Source organism: Caretta caretta, chromosome 1 (assembly GCF_965140235.1).
Source record: "Caretta caretta isolate rCarCar2 chromosome 1, rCarCar1.hap1, whole genome shotgun sequence".
Lineage (NCBI taxonomy): Eukaryota > Metazoa > Chordata > Testudines > Cheloniidae > Caretta > Caretta caretta.
Window position 1 is genome coordinate 293,948,155 of NC_134206.1, and position 18,382 is coordinate 293,966,536.

The following is an 18,382-nucleotide window of genomic DNA, read 5'->3' on the forward strand; positions in this document are numbered from 1 at the left end:
ACTGACCGCTATTCCTACCTGCATGCCTCCAGCTTTCACCCTGACCACACCACACGATCCATCGTCTACAGCCAAGCTCTGCGATACAACCGCATTTGCTCCAACCCCTCAGACAGAGACAAACACCTACAAGATCTCTGTCAAGCTTTCTTACAACTACAATACCCACCTGCAGAAGTAAAGAAACAGATTGATAGAGCCAGAAGAGTTCCCAGAAGTTACCTACTACAGGACAGGCCTAACAAAGAAAATAACAGAACGCCACTAGCGGTCACCTTCAGCCCCCAACTAAAACCCCTCCAACGCATTATTAAGGATCTACAACCTATCCTAAAGGATGACCCAACACTCTCACAAGTCTTGGGAGACAGGCCAGTCCTTGCCTACAGACAGCCCCGCAACCTGAAGCAAATACTCACCAACAACCACATACCACACAACACAACCACTAACCCAGGAACTTATCCTTGCAACAAAGCCCGTTGCCAATTGTGCCCACATATCTATTCAGGGGACACCATCACAGGGCCTAATAACATCAGCCACACTATCAGAGGCTCGTTCACCTGCACATCCACCAATGTGATATATGCCATCATGTGCCAGCAATGCCCCTCTGCCATGTACATTGGTCAAACTGGACAGTCTCTACGTAAAAGAATAAATGGACACAAATCAGATGTCAAGAATTATAACATTCATAAACCAGTCGGAGAACACTTCAATCTCTCTGGTCACGCAATCACAGACATGAAGGTCGCTATCTTAAAACAAAAAAACTTCAAATCCAGACTCCAGCGAGAAACTGCTGAATTGGAATTCATTTGCAAATTGGATACTATTAATTTAGGCTTAAATAGAGACTGGGAGTGGCTAAGTCATTATGCAAGGTAGCCTGTTTCTTCTTGTTTTTTCCTACCCCCCCCCCCCAGATGTTCTGGTTTAACTTGGATTTAAACTTGGAGAGTGGTCAGTTTAGATGAGCTATTACCAGCAGGAGAGTGAGTTTGTGTGTGTATGGGGGTGGGGGGGATGTGAGAAAACCTTGATCTATGCAGGAAATAGCCCGACTTGATTATGCAAAGAGTTGTCACTTTGGATGGGCTAGCACCAGCAGGAGAGTGAATTTGTGTGGGGGGTGGAGGGTGAGAAAACCTGGATTTGTGCTGGAAATGGCCCACCTGTTGATCACTTTAGATAAGCTATTACCAGCAGGACAGTGGGGTGGGAGGAGGTATTGTTTCATATTCTCTGTGTGTATATAAAGTCTGCTGCAGTTTCCACGGTAAACATCTGATGAAGTGAGCTGTAGCTCACGAAAGCTCATGCTCAAATAAATTGGTTAGTCTCTAAGGTGCCACAAGTACTCCTTTTCTTTTTGTGATTTAGTGATGAGCTCTGGGAATTTAACCATCTGTGCCATAGATCAGACAGGAGATTCCTGAGAAGCTACCCTGACTCAGATCTTTTTTTTTAAATGGAATTTGTGGGCTCAGAAAAGAGCTATGACTGAGGCCAAGAAATGTTACTTATCACCAGGCACAGACACCACATGGAATCATGTAATTGAACTCTTTCAAGTTATCCACAGCCTAATTACTCTAGACTACCTCTGCTCAATGGTAGTTCTGTCAATGGATCACTGTGATTAATGTATGACATTCTTTATGAAGAAGATAGATTGACTCAAGGCTGGACACTGACAGATCTGTGGGCTCCCAATGGACTGTCATCCATTGGATACTTTTTATTTCTCTTCTGACAATGTCTCTTTAGGTCCAGCATTCATGGTTCTGTTCTGTCTTCATTGTTTAAGACTAGTGGTTCCACTACTGAAAGACATTACTGATGTTTCACTTAATGCTTGAAAAGTGCCAACCATCCTTAAATATGTGGAGGTCCATTGTGTATGAGATACTATTGCTTGATGGTGAAGTGCACACAGGCTAAAGACACCATTTACTGAATCTTTAATTTGACATTTTATAAAGTGACTTTAGAACTTCTGAAAGGTGCTGGAACCTTTATGCCAGAACTGAGCCTCCACCCCAATGTGTCTGTTCCCCCAGTAGGTACAGCATGAGCAGTAATAAACCAAACTTCTCCATATTGCCCTGTAATGGTGCCTCAGATATGACCTGGTGATTGCACCTCTGATATGAGATAGTAGTTTAACCTCCATGGCCATTCATTCTTTGGCCACTCTTATGAAATTGCAAGCAAAAAAGCGGGCCAATCAATGCAAAATACTGTGTCAATGTTTGTGATCTGGATACCTGTTAATAGAACCTAGACTGACACCTCCAACTCATTTCACATAATTAATGAATAGCTGTGGAATGAGGAAAACTTTCAACTGGTTATCACACTGGTAGCATAGAGAGAAGAGGCTTGGTGTTCTGTTACCAAATCCCAGAGCTATTTAGCTCCTTGAGGCTGACAGATTGCAGAGGTTTACATATTTATTTTACAGGCCGGCTGGTGTAAATCTGCATAGCTTCAGTGCAACTATACTGATTTATACAAGCTGAATATTGGGATCCTTGTTATTAGTTTTTCTAATATGTTTTTTTTCATATGTTGATCTACAGGTTTTAAATCTCAAATGCCAAACACTGCAGGAGTGCACTGCTATAGTTTAAATTTTAAACACCCTTAAATCAGAACATTCCAAAGTTAAGGTTCCCGCAGCTATTGTAACTCAGATTCCCTTGCTCATGTGTAAAATTTTGTATTGAATATGTTGTTAAGTTTTATGTTTTAGCATATATGTGTAGCAGAGTTTGGCGTCTGTGAGAAGTATAATAGACTTTCCAATTTTTATGTGTTGAAAATCTCAAGCCCATGATTGCATTGTAGTTTATTTTGCATTTGATTCCCTTGATTTAGATAGGGTTTTTTATTCTAAAACAAAACACCACCAGCACCAAAACAAAGAAAGGAACTGTAAGTGATTACATATTCAAATAAATGAATGGAACCATTCAAAAAAGTGCACTGTTATATGTTCATTGATTTGCATATGCAGTTTGAGATTCAAATACTGTATCTTAAATTTTGTATCATTGTATGTTGCTAAAATTTTTTTTTAGTCAGTTCATAGGGCAACTCTGGAAAGCATCTATATGCTATACTAAACTCCACTTTAACTCACTTTATGCAATCCACAAGAAAACCATACCAAATGTTCTTAATAAAAGGGATAGGATTAAGGGAACTCTAAAGAACAGGATTTGTCACAAGTGTAGGGGCTACTTGTGTGAGTAAGGATTACAAAATAAATCCCATCCCCTTTAGTCTGTGTGTTCCTCAAGTAAGAGAGGAGATTATTAACTACTTTCTATTGTAGTTGTATATCACTGCCTGTTATTATTAAGGTTGCCTGACACTTCCCATAATAAGATGCTGTTTTCAGCATTCCTCTTCTGTCAACAAATATCTGTGAAACCCACTGGCAACCCCTTCTAGTGTGGGTCTACACAGAAGATGACAACCTACTACTGCTATCCATTACTCCATTAGTTCAAGTTAGTCTGTGAAGTGAATCTAAAGATTCCAATCCTGCTAGTGAATCACGTACATGTCCATATGGTGCCATGTGATGGATTTTCTGTTTTTCAGATAGTTATTTATAAAACAAACAAACAAGGAAATTAGACACAAAAGACATACTTATAGAACATTTTAATCAGCAGCCTCCCTAGGGCAGGTGCGGGGTCTGGGACATAGGGTGCTGAGTTGCTAATCTGCCGAGGGGTGCTCTCCCCAGCTCCGCCCAGGCCCCAATCCCACTCCACCCCTTCCCCCAACACCCCACCCCCGCCCTGCTTCTTCCCATCCTCGCCCTGCCCCCGCCTTGCCTCTTCCCAGCCAAGTTCCACCCCTTTCCACGAGCGCACTGCACCCTTCCTCCTCTGCCCTCCCTCCCAGCGTCTCCTGATGCTGTGAAACATCTGATCCATGGCAGGTAGTAGGTGCTGAGAGAGGAGAGGGAGGTTCTGGTAAGGGGGTAATTGATAAGGTTCTGAGGATGAATCTGGGCTATGTAGTAAAGGAGGCTGTTATCTGTAGAATCCTAGCTTCATTTGTTGCAGAAATTGGAAGGTGTGTAGTGGATGATGTAGGGGCTTGCAGGAAGAGAGAGACAATTTCCTGGTTTATGCAGTTGAATCCTGCCCTAGAGTATTAGATTCTATCCGTGCCTCTGCTACAGAGTTCCTATGTGATGCAAAGAATTCTCTTAAACCAAACTTTTCACTCATGTCACAAATACTGTATCCCTCATTTTCTGGGTGTGCAATTTAGTATCCAGAGGTCTGATTTGCAGAAGTTCAGAGCACTCACAGCTGCAACTGAAGTCACCTGGAGCTGTGCTTTGAACATATGACATACTTTAAAAAATCAGGGCCTAGTTATCTCAGATTGGGCACCCATAATTCGTGGGAACTTTTGACCTTAATCTCTGTATGCCTCAATCCCTCATCTGTAAAATTGTGATAATACCATCCTTCACCTTACAGGGGTTTTGTGAAAAGGAATTCATTAATGTTTGTGAAGCACTCAGATAGCACAGTGATGAGTGCCATAAGACTGGACAAGAGAAATTTAATAATTCTGTCTTCAGGACAGTGTTTGAATGGTAAATAAAGTCTGGGGCCACACATTGAACAATGAGAAGAAAAACAAAATATTGAATAGCTGCTCATTAAGCATTGTCCATTCTGTGCATTCGATGAGGCAAGGGTCCTGTGGGAAAATAGTATGTGATTATTAATTAAGGATTGTATCATAATTCGTACACAGAAGGGGGCTGAATTAAGGCAACCTTAATTCTTGCACTTGCTAACTATTAGTGCTTGATTTGCTACCCTAATAATGTTCTTTTAATATAGTGTTTGTGTGTGATAGTAATAATGATGCTTATAGGTGAATGTGGAATGTGTCTAACACTTAATTCATATTGAAAAAGTCATCAATTTGAAGTTTTGCAGTACAGAGGTTGTGCAGTATTGTTTTTTGTTGTATGTGTATGTATGTGTGTATATATATCTCCAACAGGACAAGAGTTCAGTAAATATAATGTTCATATTGTAGCTTTGATAAGACAGGTGGAATGAGGGCCAGAAAAATAATGCAGTTTGAAGACGAAACAATGGAACATGTAAGCAAACACTGGTAACAAAGAATAAATCTCCTTTCAGCTTTTCACTTGGTTAGGTTCTTCTCTGTTAAAAACTGTAAGCTATGCATCTAATTAGACATTCATGCTGCCACAATAAATCACTTTTGTGAACACACTGATGCAGCCTGACATACTGAGCCCAAGCTGGCAGGCCTGCCTCTAAATAAGGATCTGCTGAGTAGATGACATGAACTTCTTATGCATTTCAAATAGACAGTGCAAATCCTTTAACAAGCATCCTCTCTGTTTTTCAGACTCCCACTGAGTCTGAATATTACTGATTTATCTGAACAGTCCTGTGCACATACAGTATATCAGTGGTACTGTGTTCATCACAGGTTTTTGCTGATGAACTATGAATTCTGTTCTCCTAATTTACTGGTATTTATTTTTTATTTCCTATAAGCAGTTTCCAGTGTGCATGAAATATTTCTGCAGATGCAGATTTATCTGCATGCACACAAGGAGTTTTTCATCCAGCTGACATTCAAAAGGCTTGTGCTAAATTCATCCCGATAAAAATACTTTTTGGAACCACATCTTTAAAAGCAGTTTTAAAATACTGTGACTACAGGGTGATTGCTTTATATTTAGTTATATGGAGAGCAATTCAGTTCCCAGTGTGAAAACTGAGAGTAAAGTGCATTTCTATGGGTAAATTAGACATCTCTTGCATTGTCAGTGGTAGTCATTGACATCCATGGTGTCGAACAAGCTAAGTGCAGTACTGGTGCATTCATGAGTGGAGGCTGAGGCCTGAGTCTAAAAATTGTCCACACTTCAAAGGCATAGTGTGTATGCACATAGGGCATTCCTCAGCATTAGCCAGTGACTGCTGTGCAGGTGTGCAAGAACAATGTCACTTAAACTGGGACAATTATGAAGCCAAAAAGAGCCTACAAGACAAGGGAGACATGCTGCTGGTCACCACAATGGATAACTTAGCTAACTTGCTAAACTAGCTGCTCCTGTTATAGGAAGAGTAGGCACATTTGCCAACTTTCTATGTCCCCCTATATCATGTTTTTGTATTGGCTGTTGAGACATTGTTCCAATGGCCAATCTGGGTGTTTGAGCTGGTGCAGATATTTCATAATGTGTGGAATGTAGGCCTATATGAGCATTAGTCTCAGCTGAGTGTGGGAGTTGCTTCCTTAATTTAGAGACTGGCCCACGTTGTGCTTTGAATTACCCAGTAGAATTACTTCAGATTTATACTGCTATATTAGAAGAGCAGAAACTGGTCCACTTTACTTAGTTATCCTGGCACCCATTACCTCTGCTGGTGAAACATTACTGCCAGAAAGAGTGGGTGTACCCCTATTTTCATAAATCATGCCCTCTCTCCTGTCTGTTTACACCCTCTCTGCCTGATTAAGGACATTTTGAACACAATTAAATGGGTCCAAATCATATTTCTGTCTCATTTACATGCCATGGCTGACTATTTTGTCATTACTCGAACCATTACATGGCTGATGATTCAAACCTGTTTGTTCATTTTCAGGTACCCACTCATCTGGATATCAGACCACATCCTTATATTGGTTCCAGAATTTTTTTCCAGAATATATAGGTTTTTCACAACAGTTTCATGTCTGTCTTGATGTTGAACAGAATGTCAAAATCATTTAATAGGGTAGAAATCAAAACTTTTAACCCACATTTATCCATAATCTGTAGTCAGATGGTGACTCTTGTCAGGGCTGGCAAGATAAAGTGAGGCCTACAGTTGATTGATCAGGGAATACATGGGCAACTGGAGAGCGTTCTGAGGCAATGTCTGAACATAGCTTTGGTCTTAATAACTTTCTATTACACGCACTTCCTGTGGCACAGGGAAAACTAGGTTTGATTTATTTTTGATGGATCTTCTTCACACCAGAACTCTATTGCTTTCAAAGCTGTTGCTTCAGAAACACCTGAAGTGATTTTATCACTGCCATAAAACCATTAACTGATTTCAGAGACCTTTTCACGTTTTGCTGTTTAAAAAGTTCAGTCAGTTGTTAAAAAATGTTTTTCTGCTGTTTCACCTTTTGACCTTCCCCCTGGAAAAATCTATATTTTTTGGCACCCAACAGGGTAACTGCTGCTGCTGCACAAATGTTTGGAAGTCCTGAGATTTCTGAGGTTGTTAAGATACACTCCACCCACAGTAATTCTAAATCTTCTTGCTAATTTGCACAACACTCTTTTACATGCTTATGGTGTTCTCTACTCCAGTCTTTGCTGTGGGCCATGTCCACAAACTGTAATATATTCAATCATTTAATTGTGTAATCCAGCAAAGATTGAGCAAGAAGTGCACAACGTATTATCTAGTCTCATGAACTTTCATATGCTAACTCTTTTTCAATAAACAGTCAATGAAATGATTATAATTAATGGCATAAAGGCCTGGATCTTCAGCTTTGACATCAGTTGAGCTATGCCAATGTAAACCACCTGATGATTTGCTCCTGTGTGTTCATTACTATGATTTGGTGGATTACTTAACCAATGGACTCTGCAACTCATGCTAGGTGTCATTTATATCAACAGTCCTACTGAAATCTTAAGTGAGTGCCTGATGATTATTTCAGGAAACAGCAAGAAGAAAGGAGACAGGAATGGAGGATGATAAAAAGAGAGAAGAAAAGAGAAAATTTGACAACAGGTGTATAAGAGAAATGAATGCAAGGCAGTGGACAGTGACTAGTACAGATGACATCATAGTCTGTTGAGTAAAGTTAAATTGCCGTTATGTTGCACTTTCAGAGTCATTAACAGAGTAGTTTGAAAGGGATGCTGATAGAACAACATCCAATGGATTATTTTTGAAGAAATAGTTTATTCCCATCTGTAGGAGACAATGGCTACATTTATTGTATCTGTTATGTTTAGTAATATAGGTGGAGCTGGGTGCTGCCTGTGGTTAGTCGCTAACACTTCCAAATAAAGATTATTTATAACTTTACCAGATGCTTACTATTCAAGCCTTTTCTGAGAATGAGATTGGAAGAAAATGTTAAAAAATATTATAACAGTTTCATGAATAAACTTTAATGTCTCCCTGCTTTGGAGTACAGACTTGAAATTTGGAAGAGGGTTCTTCTTGGTGTTGGGGATGTGCCTTTTGCCATACCTGTGAAAAGTGACCCAAATATGATCAGGTTATAAACTTTTGAAAAGTTTCAGTTTGCATATGCTCAGGGGAGATTTGTTAGAATACAGCAGCTACATTCCCTGAAGATTTCATCTGCATTGAGTATACTCCAGTCAAGAGTTGCGGTGGCTGAGGACAATTGCTGCAGTCCAAGGTGGCAAGTCAGAATAGGGAGACTGTCTCTCATGTGCCCTCCTGCTGAAGCTTAGGTATTGTGGAGGAGGAGGAAGCTGCCAGACTGGAGTGCAGAGAGGTGATCAATCAGAGAGGGGATGCGGTGCAGCTGCAGAAACCAGAGGGTGGGGAGGAGGGACAGGATCTTGTAGGGTGGGGTAGATATGAGCAGATGTTGTAGAATATATAGGTGCAAAGGAGGAGGAGGGTGGTAGTGAGGGAATGTGGGTCTGGATAAGAGCAGAGGGGCTGGGGGCTGGAGTTAGGGGTTGGACAGGAGCAGAGAGGGAGGGGAGCAGAAGCTAGGATGAGGGGAGGGGAAGAGGAGGGTAAGGGCAGATAACTACCCATTTGCTGAATGAGATCCTGTGGTTAAAATAGTATGTGATCATGAAATTGAAGACTGCATCATGATGAATACAAACAAGGGTGCCAAATTAAGGTTGCCTGGGCAACCTTAATTTGGGCATTTCTTAACTTTTGAGTGCTTCTTCTTGTGACCATAACATTCTTTCAAATGTCATTTTTCAGTTGTAATATGGGCATGATTTGGTACATACAGTGATCATCTAAGGTTTCCTCCATTTTTAGAGAAATTACCGTGTTCATCAGCAATATTGCCCATTTTATATATAGGAAAGCAGTTTTACACTGGTGGGGGGAAAAACCCCTCTTGTGTGCAATCACTGTAAGCTATGTCTACACTGCATGGAGGGGATATGATTCCCCTGCTTGTGTACACTTACTTAGGCTAGCTCTCCTCAAGCTAGCATGAGTATAAACAGCAGTGTAACCACAGAAGCCCAGGTGGTGGCAGTGGGGGCAACGCTGAGCTGTGCCAAGTACAAACCTGCTTGAAACTGGTCAATAGCTTAATAAGACCTAGTACTAGCATGTGTATCGGAGCAGCAGAATCACATTCTTAGTTTGTCGTTTAGGTGTAGCCTATGTGGTGCCTATGCAAAGAGGGCCTGATCCAGGATTCCTATTGACTTGAATCCATCCCGATTAGTCGAAAGAATAGTAAATATGGCAGGCGACCAGCTTGGCTTAATGGTGAAATCCTAGCGGATCTTAAACATAAAAAAGAAGCTTACAAGAAGTGGAAGGTTGGACATATGACCAGGGAAGAGTATAAAAATATTGCTCGGGCATGTAGGAATGATATCAGGAGGGCAAAATCGCACCTGGAGCTGCAGCTAGCAAGAGATGTCAAGAGTAACAAGAAGGGTTTCTTCAGGTATGTTGGCAACAAGAAGAAAGCCAAGGAAAGTGTGGGCCCCTTACTGAATGAGGGAGGCAACCTAGTGACAGAGGATGTGGAAAAAGCTAATGTACTCAATGCTTTTTTTGCCTCTGTCTTCACTAACAAGGTCAGCTCCCAGACTGCTGCGCTGGGCATCACAAAATGGGGAAGAGATGGCCAGCCCTCTGTGGAGATAGAGATGGTTAGGGACTATTTAGAAAAGCTGGACGTGCACAAGTCCATGGGGCCGGACGAGTTGCATCTGAGAGTGCTGAAGGAATTGGCGGCTGTGATTGCAGAGCCATTGGCCATTATCTTTGAAAACTCGTGGTGAACGGGGGAAGTCCCGGATGACTGGAAAAAGGCTAATGTAGTGCCAATCTTTAAAAAAGGGAAGAAGGAGGATCCAGGGAACTACAGGCCAGTCAGCCTCACCTCAGTCCCTGGAAAAATCATGGAGCAGGTCCTCAAAGAATCAATCCTGAAGCACTTGCATGAGAGGAAAGTGATCAGGAACAGCCAGCATGGATTCACCAAGGGAAGGTCATGCCTGACTAATCTAATCGCCTTTTATGATGAGATTACTGGTTCTGTGGATGAAGGGAAAGCAGTGGATGTATTGTTTCTTGACTTTAGCAAAGCTTTTGACACGGTCTCCCACAGTATTCTTGTCAACAAGTTAAGGAAGTATGGGCTGGATGAATGCACTATAAGGTGGGTAGAAAGCTGGCTAGATTGTCGGGCTCAACGGGTAGTGATCAATGGCTCCATGTCTAGTTGGCAGCCGGTGTCAAGTGGAGTGCCCCAGGGGTCGGTCCTGGGGCCGGTTTTGTTCAATATCTTCATAAATGATCTGGAGGATGGTGTAGATTGCACTCTCAGCAAATTTGCGGATGATACTAAACTAGGAGGAGTGGTAGATACGCTGGAGGGGAGGGATAGGATACAGAAGGACCTAGACAAATTGGAGGATTGGGCCAAAAGAAATCTGATGAGGTTCAATAAGGATAAGTGCAGGGTCCTGCACTTAGGATGGAAGAATCCAATGCACCGCTACAGAATAGGGGCCGAATGGCTAGGCAGCAGTTCTGCGGAAAAGGACCTAGGGGTGACAGTGGATGAGAAGCTGGATATGAGTCAGCAGTGTGCCCTTGTTGCCAAGAAGGCCAATGGCATTTTGGGATGTATAAGTAGGGGTATAGCGAGCAGATCGAGGGACGTGATCATTCCCCTCTATTCGACATTGGTGAGGCCTCATCTGGAGTACTGTGTCCAGTTTTGGGCCCCACACTACAAGAAGGATGTGGATAAATTGGAGAGAGTCCAGCGAAGGGCAACAAAAATGATTAGGGGTCTAGAACACATGACTTATGAGGAGAGGCTGAGGGAGCTGGGATTGTTTAGTCTGCAGAAGAGAAGAATGAGGGGGGATTTGATAGCTGCTTTCAACTACCTGAAAGGGGGTTCCAAAGAGGATGGCTCTAGACTGTTCTCAATGGTAGCAGATGACAAGAACGAGGAGTAATGGTCTCAAGTTGCAGGGGGGGAGGTTTAGATTGGATATTAGGAAAAACTTTTTCACTAAGAGGGTGGTGAAACACTGGAATGCGTTACCTAGGGAGGTGGTAGAATCTCCTTCCTTAGAAGTTTTTAAGGTCAGGCTTGACAAAGCCCTGGCTGGGATGATTTAACTGGGAATTTGTCCTGCTTCGAGCAGGAGGTTGGACTAGATGACCTTCTGGGGTCCCTTCCAACCCTGATATTCTATGATTCTATGATTCTATGAATGGGCATTCCATCAGACCCAGAGTTATGTGACTGCTAGACAGTTGAGATTTTAATGCATGTTTCCCATTGTTTTGGATTTAAATATCTTTTTGATTCAGCATTGTTCTGCTGTTCCATTGATCTAATTACTTTGATTAGTATATGTTTTGATGTCTGATTAGAGTACGTGGTCTAAATACATTTGGGCCTCAAAAGTCCATTATAATGAAACTTCAATTAATTAAATTGAAATTTAATGTACATTCAACTGCCTTTGTAAATAAAAAGTAAAATATACAACCAGTACATTTAATTACAATTGAAAAATCAAGATAATATGGACCTACTAGAGGTCAGACAAACACATCAATAAACCTAGAAAAAGAATCTGCAAGGGTTTTATTCATGTAATCTAATTAAGTTTGAAAATTAGTCTTGATTTCGTTTCTAGGCTGCAAATTCTGAAAGAAAGAGCTGTTTTAACTTACGACGTCTGGTGACGGTACAGCAGCAGATGGATACTGGAGACAGACTTGTAGTGAGGCACAGCTTCCCTGCAGAAGGGAAAAAGAGAGGAAGGATGGTCCAGTGGTTAGGACACTTGCTTGGGACTTGGAAGATCAAGGTTTAATTTTTTCCTCTGCTAAAGACTTTGTGTGACTTTGGGAAGGTCACTTAAGCGGTCTGTAAAATGGGGTTAATAATACTTCCCTACCTCACAGAAATGTTGTGAGATTAAATATGTTAAAGACGGTGAGGTGCTTCAGATACTATGGTAAGAGAGGCTATATAAGTATTATAGAACTTAAAAGTCCAAGGAAATAATAAAATGTAGCAACTCAAGTTTTTGTGTGTGAGCTGAACTGTGCTTGGCACAGTTTTGGAAGGTTAGGGAGCAAGAAGTGTCTTAAAGCCAGCATTGGGTTACCCCAATTTGGGTCTCATCTTGAACCACTCTGTTTTTCACAGCCCTCAGGGGCTATTCCAGTGTTGGAAATTAGAAGGATATAGGGTCACCCGGAGCATATCTCCTACGTCAGGAGCTATAAAAGCTGCTCTACTGACTGTACTCTGGCCAAAGATTCTCTGTGAGGAATTATCAAGGAGCTGATTTTAGGGCTATTTTGCCACAGAGGCATAAAGCAATCCTAATGCTCTAGAGAACTGAGGCAAATTTCTGAGGCTTTAGGATCTTTCTGTTCTGTCTAATTCCAGTTGTCACTTGTATTTTAATCATTGTACTGAGCTTCTGATTATTCATTTGCTATGTTGAACCATTTGTGACCTTTGATTATTATTTATTACATAGCATGTGGGCCAGTCATGTTCATCAATGTTCTGGGCATTGCAAAGCAGCTGCAAGTGTGGCCATGTTCATATCACTGCTCCTGGTGACCCGAGCAGCTCTTTTATGTTCTTAGTAAGAAATGATGGCACATTGTTTTCCCTTATGGTAAGTATTAATCACTGTGTTCTAAAGCAGTTATTGTGTGTGAAGTCTCCTGCTGGCAATTCTTGTGAGCAGTTTATCATTGCATCAGCAGCTTTGTTAAATGTCAGGTCTTTTAAAAACAATTTGTCTTTTACTTGTAATTACACACCTATATTAGATTCTAAGGGTATGTCTATACTACGAAATTAGGTCGAATTTATAGAAGTCAGTTTTGTAGAAAGCGTTTTTATACAGTCGATTATGTGTGTCCCCACACAAATGCTCTAAGTGCACGTAGTCGGTGGAGTGTGTCCACAGTACTGAGGCAACCGTCGACTTCTGGAGCGTTGAACTATGGGTAGCTATCCCACAGTTCTCGCAGTCTCCGCTGCCCATTTGAATTCTGGGTAGAAATCCCAGTGCCTGATGGGGCTAAAACATTGCAGGTGGTTCTGGGTACATATCGTCAGACCCTCCTTCCCTCCCTCCTTCCGTGAAAGCAAGGGCAGACAATCGTTTTGCGCCTTTTTTCTTGAGTTACCTGTGCAGACACCATACCACGGCAAGCATGGAGCTTGCTCAGCTAACCATCACTGTATGTCTCCTGGTTGCTGGCAGACGCAGTACTGCATTGCTACACAGCAACAGTTTATTGCCTTTTGGTAGCAGACAGTGCAGTATGACTGGTAGCCGTTATCGACGTAGTCCTGGGTGCTCTTTTAACCAACCTCGATCAGGTCAAGGGCGCCTGGGCAAACATGGGAGTGACTCAGCCAGGTCATTTCCCTTTTAAGTTTCGTCTCATGGTGATTGAGTCCTACTGGCAGTACACTGTCTTTTAATCAGCAGCCAGCAGAAGACGATGGTCAGTAGTCACACTGCACCATCTTCTGCCGATCACTCAGGAGATGATGATGACTAGCGGTCATACTGCACAGTCTGCTGCCAGCAAGATGTATAAAGATAGATGAAGTGGCTCAAAACAAGAAATAGACCAGATTTGTTTTGTATTCATTTTCTCCTCCTTCCCTCTGTGAAATCACCGGCCTGCTAAACCCAGTTTTGACTTCTGTCCTTGAGGTTTTGAGTTCTATCCTTGAAGGGGCCATTCAGTTTCTCGCAAAGCCACCCCTATTGTTGATTTTAATTCCCTGTAAGCCAACCCTGTAAGCCATGTCGTCAGTTGCCCCTCCCTCCGTCAGGGCAACGGCAGACAATCTTTCCGCGTCTTTTTTCTGTGCAGATGCCGTACCACGGCAAGCATGGAGCCTGCTCAGATCACTTTGGCAATTAGGAGCACATTAAACACCACATGCATTATCCAGCAGTATATACAGCACCAGAACCTGGGAAAGCGAAACCGGGCGAGTAGGTGATGTCAGCGCGGTGACGAGAGTGATGAGGCCATGGACACAGACTTCTCTCAAAGCATGGGCCCTGGCAATGTGGGCATCATGGTGCTAATGGGGCAGGTTCATGTGGTGGAATGCCAATTCTGGGCTTGGGAAACAAGCACAGACTGGTGCGACCGCGTAGTATTGCAGGTCTGGGACGATTTCCAGTGGCTGCAAAACTTTCGCGTGTGTAAGGGCATTTTCATGGAACTTTGTGACTTGCTTTCCCCTGCCCTGAGGAGCAAGAATACCAAGATGAGAGCAGCCCTCACAGTTGAGAAGCGAGTGGCAATAGCCCCGTGGAAGCTTGCAACTCCAGACAGCTACCAGTCAGCCAGGAATCAATTTGGAATGGGCAAATCTACGATGGGGGCTGCTGTGATGCAAGTAGCCAATGCAATCAAAGAACTTCTGATATCAAGGGTAGTGACCCTGGGAAAATGCAGGTCATAGTGGATGGCTTTGCTGCAATGGGATTCCCTAACGGTGGTGGGGCCACAGACGGAACCCATATCCCTTTCTGGTCACTGGAGCACCAAGCCAGCGGGTACATAAACCACAAGGGGTACTTTTCAATGGTCCTGCAAGCACTGGTAGATCACAAGGGACGTTTCACCAACATCAACTTGGGATGGCCGGGAAAGGTACATGACACTCGCATCTTCAGGAACTCTGGTCTGTTTCAAAAGCTGCAGGAAGGGACTTTATTCCCAGACCAGAAAATAACCATTGGGGATGTTGAAATCCTATAGTTATCCTTGCGGACCCAGCCTACCCCTTAATGCCATGGCTCATGAAGCCGTACACAGGCAGCCTGGACAGTAGTCAGGAGCTGTTCAACTACAGGCTGAGCAAGTGCAGAATGGTGGTAGAATGTGCATTTGGACGTTTAAAAGCGCACTGGCGCAGTTTACTGACTTGGTTAGACCTCAGCGAAACCAATATTCCCACTGTTATTACTGCTTGTTATTACTCCACAATCTCTGTGAGAGTGAGGGGGAGACGTTTATGGCGGGGTGGGAGGTTGAGGCAAATCGCCTGGCCGCTGGTTACGCGTAGCCAGACACCAGGGCAGTTAGAAGAGCACAGGAGGTGCGGTGCACATCAGAGAAGCTTTGAAAACCAGTTTCATGACTGGCCAGGCTATGGTGTGAAAGTTCTGTTTGTTTCTCCTTGATGAAACCCCCTGCCCCTTGGTTCACTCTACTTCCCTGTAAGCTAACCACCCTCCTCTCCTCCCTTTGATCACCGCTTGCAGAGGCAATAAAGGCATTGTTGCTTCACATTCATGCATTCTTCATTAATTCATCACACAAATAGGGGGATAACTACCAAGGTAGCCCAGGAGGGGTGGTGGAGGAGAGAAGCACCAGAAGGGGTGGTGGAGGAGGGAAGGACAAGGCCACACAGCACTTTAAAAGTTTAAAACTTCAAAACTTATTGAATGCCAGCCTTCTGTTGCTTGGGCAATTCTCTGGGGTGGAGTGGCTGGGTGGCCGGAGGCCCTCCCACATCGCGTTCTTGGGCATCTGGGTGAGGAGGCTATGGAACTTGGGGAGGAGGGCGGTTGGTTACACAGGGGCTGTAGCGGCAGTCTGTGCTCCAGCTGCCTTTCCTGCAGCTCAACCATATGCTGGAGCATATTAGTTTGATCCTCCAGCAGCCTCAGCATTGAGTCCTGCGTCCTCTCATCACGCTGCCACCACCTTTCAGCTTCAGCCCTCTCTTCAGCCCGCCACTTACTCTCTTCAGCCAGCCACCTCTCCTCTCGGTCATTTTGTGCTTTCCTGCACTCTGACATTGTCTGCCTCCATGCATTTGTCTCTGCTCTGTCAGTGTGGGAGGACAGCATGAGCTCAGAGAACATTTCATTGCAAGTGCATTTTTTTCGCCTTCTGATCTTCACTAGCCTCTGGGAAGGAGAAGATCCTGTGATACTTGAAACACATGCAGCTGGTGGAGGAAAAAAAAAAGGGACAGTGGTATTTAAAAAGACACATTTTATAGAACAATGGGTACACTCTTTCACAGTAAACCTTGCTGTTAACATTACATACATAGCACATGTGCTTTCGTTCCAAGGTCGCATTTTGCCTCCCCCCAGGGTGTGGCTATCACCTCCCCTCTCCCCGTGGCTAACAGCGGGGAACATTTCTGTTCAGCCACAGGCAAACAGCCAAGCAGGAATGGGCACCTCTGAATGTCCCCTTAAGAAAAGCACCCTATTTCAACCAGGTGACCATGAATGATATCACTCTCCTGAGGATAACACAGAGAGATAAAGAATGGATGTTGTTTGAACGCTAGCAAGCATACGCTGCAATGCTTTGTTCTACAATGATTCCTGAGTACATGCTACTGGCCTCGAGTGGTAAAGTGTCCTACCATGGTGGATGGAATAAGGCTGCCTTCCCGAGAAACCTTTTGAAAAGGCTTTGGGAGTACATCCAGGAGAGCCGCAAATACCAGGGCAAATTAATCATTCAGCATGCTTGCTTTTAAACCATGTATAGTATTTTAAAAGGTACACTCACCAGAGGTCCCTTCTCCACCTTGCGGATCCAGGAGGCAGCCTTGGGTGGGTTCGGGGGGTTCTGGCTCCAGGTCCAGGGTGAGAAACAGTTCCTGGCTGTTGGGAAAACCGGTTTCTCTGCTTGCTTGCTGTGAGCTATCTACAACCTCATCATCATCATCTTCCTCGTCCCCAAAACCTGCTTCCGTGTTGCCTCCATCTCCATTGAAGGAGTCAAACAACACAGCTGGGGTAGTGGTGGCTGAACTCCTTAAAATGGCATGCAGCTCATCATAGAAGTGGCTTGTTTTGGGCTCTGAGCCAGAGCGGCTGTTCGCCTCTCTGGTTTTCTAGTAGGCTTGTCTCAGCTCCTTAAGTTTCACGCGGCACTGCTTTGGGTTCCTGTTATGGCCTCTGTCCTTCATGCCCTGGGAGATTTTGACAAAGGTTTTGGCATTTCGAAAACTGGAACGGAGTTCTGATAGCATGGGTTCCTCTCCCCATACAGCGATCAGATCCCGTACCTCCCGTTCGGTCCATGCTGGAGCTCTTTTGCAATTCTGGGACTCCATCATGGTCACCTACAGCTTGCCATGCTGGCCAAACAGGAAATTGACATTCAAAAGTTCGCGGGCCTTTTCCTGTCTACCTGGCCAGTGCATCTGAGTTGAGAGTGCTGTCCAAAGCGGTCACAATGGAGCACTCTGGGATACCTCACGGAGGCCAATACCATTTAATTGTGTCCACAGTACCCCAAATTCGACCCAGCAAGGCCGATTTCAGTGCTAATCTCCTTGTTGGGGGTGGAGTAAGTAAATCTATTTTAAGAGCCCTTTAAGTAATAAAAAAGGTCTTCGTCATGTGGACGGGTGCAGGTTTAAATCGATTTAACGCTGCTAAATTCGACCTCAACTCCTAGTGTAGACCAGGGCTAAGAGGTGGTGTGGGTCCATTGTTCAGTGGAGAGGATGAGCTGGTAATGGAAGATAAGGATGCTGACCTGCTTAATGCCTACTTTGCTTCAGTCTTCACACAGAAAACAACATGTGACGGGATAATTAGCGAAGTTATCAAAGACTATGGGGGGGGAGGGAGAGATGCAGCTCAGGATAAGTAAAGAACATATCAGAAATTTTATGACTAATTTGAATGTGAACAGGGCTTAATGCTTTTCATCCCAGCGTGCTGAAGGAATTAGCTGAAGAAATCTCAGAGCCACTGAAAATAATACTTGCAAACTCATGGATGACAGGAGAGGTCCCAGAAGACTAGAGAAGGACTAACGTAGTGCCCATCTTTAAAAAGGGGGAAAAGGAGGAGCTGGGAAACTATAGACCAGTCAGCCTGACCTTGATACCTGGGAAGCTACTAGAACAATTTATAAAACATTCAATTTGCAAATACCTGGAGGCTGAAGGGATGATCACTAGCAGCCAGAATGTATTTACTAAGAACAAATCATACCAATCCAGCTGGATTTCCTTCTTTGACAAGGTAATTGGTTTGGTGGATGGGGGAATGCAGTTG